Source organism: Arachis ipaensis, chromosome B10 (genome assembly GCF_000816755.2).
Source record: "Arachis ipaensis cultivar K30076 chromosome B10, Araip1.1, whole genome shotgun sequence".
NCBI classification, from domain to species: domain Eukaryota; kingdom Viridiplantae; phylum Streptophyta; class Magnoliopsida; order Fabales; family Fabaceae; genus Arachis; species Arachis ipaensis.
Window position 1 is genome coordinate 11,726,198 of NC_029794.2, and position 3,109 is coordinate 11,729,306.

Here is a 3,109-nt window from a genome sequence, read left to right on the forward strand (position 1 = left end):
GTCCCAGATAAAACCAGAATTGTTCCTGTGAATGCCTAGAAACAACTATGATGTCAGAAATGTGGCTTAAAGGGGGCAGAGCAACAGCATTTAGATGATATAATAACTGAAAATGTGTTAACTGTGTCCGGCACGTAATAAATATACAAATTGAAGCCAAGAACACAGGGACAAATTTTATAACAAGAAATACAAGAAAGGAGAGCAATAGAGCATGATATCCTTAGAACACAGGTTATGAAATTATTTAGGTATGATAGAAAATGGAACCACAATCAAAATTTATGTACAACCATATTATTTAGGTATGCCAAGGTTTTACATGATTTTCATGACCATTCTTCCTACCCTTGAACTGTCTAAGTCAGTCTTCTCCTCAAGAAACCATAGATTTTGTACCTAAACCAACATCACACCGTCATTACCAAAACACAACCATACATGATAGAGAATCAACAGGAGGGATGATGCAGTTTAGACCTAATACTTCAAGTAAAAAGTTTTCTAAATCATTATATCACCATCTCTTCCAAACTCAATTGTTCCCAATTCCATTACCAATATTGTAACATTTGCATTCAACCATAGCCATTATCCACAAATAATTAAACACGTTCCACTTTTTACTTTGCATAAACATCAACAATTTTTTATTTCCATTCCCAATCGAAACACAAACCATACCTCTTTGGTTAATCTAGTTTGTATTTTGCAGACACATTCACATTTCGGGGGATAAATGAAATGTTTTTACTTCGTGAAACTTCTATACTAGATATCTTACATTAGAACGTTTTTATGAAATTTTCTTAGATGTTAAAATATTTCATGAACCACGCATCATCCGGCTATAACTGAACTGGTTCATCAGTGGGGTTCACATTCAATGGTGACAATCAAACACGCATACGTTCCTAACTAGGCATCATAGATCCATTCATAAAGTACTTCCAGGCATACCTTGTAGGAAGGGCATTTTCAGTTATATAAAAATAGATAAAAAAAAAACCTAGTATAAATTCATAAAAGAGATGTTATGTTCCAGCCCTACCTTGGTTGGAGAAAACTCATTCTTCCCATACTTACAAAATCATAAAACAAGTAACAAAAAGACATTTTTGAAAGAAAATGGGAAAAGAGAATATTTCTATGGAATAATTGTCCCTTGTGGGGATGGATATTCTCTTCATCACTTCCAAACAAGAATAAATAATGATAGTATGTAGACCAAATCTTAGAAAACTTTCATATAATGTATTACATCATAAGAAGTATTTGTTTCCAAAAACAACTCAGTTTAGAACACCTATGCAAGACCGAAAGCAATTTATCAAACAGTTCATGTGCACTAGCAAAACCCACTACGGTGATGTCTTTTTCTAATAACGAATAAGAAAAGGAAATTGAGAGTGAGAATGAAACGAAGCATAAAGTAATGGAAGATTTAGAACCTTCAGATTAAGATTATCATCATAAGGCTCGAGGGATTATGCAACCTGGTGAATGGGGAAGACGGAGGAGTGAAAATAATATTGCAAGCAAGAAGGAGAGAGCATTGATTCAGATTGAAAACTATATAATAAGAGAGGATCATGGATATGATAATCACATAGCTTGGTTTTCTTGTCCACATGACATGCTCCTTCCTTGCCGCTCCCAGCAATCACCGCACCTCTCCCGAGTCACCACCCCTCACCACTTTGCAAACCCTTGTTTTTGTATATTCTCGCTTGCCCTCCTTTTATAGCACTCTCAAGTCTCCAGCCTCTCCTGTGCAATATGTAGGCAAAGAATTCGATAGTTCCAAAAAAGAAAATTAGAAGAAAGAAAATGGAAACAAATGCAGAGTGATTTGTGTGTTGATTGGATAAGAGAAAATTAATAAAAAAAATAAAGATTTTTTTTTTTGTTTTAATGAAATGAAAATTTTGAGAATAAAAAAAATATATCTAATATATCTAAACATAATTGATAAATAAAAAGATCTTTTTGCATGAGATATCCAAACATAAAATTACTTTTACTTTTATATAAGATCTTTTGAAAAAAGATAACTTGAAAAAAAGATTTTCTCTTAGAAATTCCTCCTCCTCCTCCTCTTACTAACATCTTTTCTTCTCTTTTTTTTTTCTTTCTTTATCATCGTCACCACCACCATCACTAATTTCTCCTCTTCCTCTTCCCTTTTTTCATTTGATTTCTTCCTTTAATTCGTTTTCCTCTTCCTCCTTCACTATCATCATCATCATCATCATCATTGTCATCATTGTTATCGTCATCGTCATCTTCTTTATCATTATCGTCGTTATTATTATCGTTATCATTGAATTTTTGTCATATTAATAACGTTGCCTTCTCCAAAATTAATTTGGATGTGTTTTTGTTTATGATTCAGTATTGTTTGTGTGCTTGTTTTCGAACTGACTTTGCGTGTTGCAATCATTAAATAATTTCAGTTTAAAAACTAAAAAATTTATGTGTATATGTTAAGAAATTTCGGTGTATTTGATTTCTGATAGGTTCTGCATAATTCAAAACTCAGCACAATGATGAGGGGTCCAACCCTTTCTTCTTCAAGGTGAGGAAGAATATTACTGCACATTAACTTGCTAATGAGATGTCGCAATACTAAAGTGTTAATCATTCCATAACTACTTGCGTTACGCCATGATAAATTATTTTAGGTCTTGCAACTGCTTTTTCTTCTTTTTTTTCATCATCGTCATCTTATTTTATTCATCTTTTCCTTCTTGTTTTACCTTCTCAAGTTTCTTATTGTTTTACTCTCTTAACAAGAATAAAAACAATGAACCTACATTCATTCAACTAAAAGAAAATAAAAAAAGAAGAAGACAAAAAATGCAGCATTAAAGAAGACATTTTTGTGCTTTTGTAGTAAAATTTCGGTGTAAAAACTAAGAAATTTATGTGAATTTGTTACAAAATTTTGGTGTAATTTTATTTTGATAAATTCTGCATAATTCAAAATTATTTCTCTTCCTCCTCATGTTCTGCTGCTGCTTCTTCTTCTTCTTTTTCATCATCATCTTCTTTTTTTCCTTATTCATCTTTTCTTTCTTGTTTTATTTTCTCAAGTTTCTTCTTGTTT

General features: G+C 32.1%; 1 long non-coding RNA gene across 1 annotated transcript; it reads right to left on the minus strand.

Moving 5' to 3' along the window:
* On the minus strand, positions 75-1,789 carry LOC107624466. The gene is made up of 2 exons (XR_001616908.2): positions 1,452-1,789; positions 75-399 (listed from the first exon to the last, which is right to left on the minus strand). It is a non-coding gene; the product is annotated as an uncharacterized LOC107624466 (long non-coding RNA).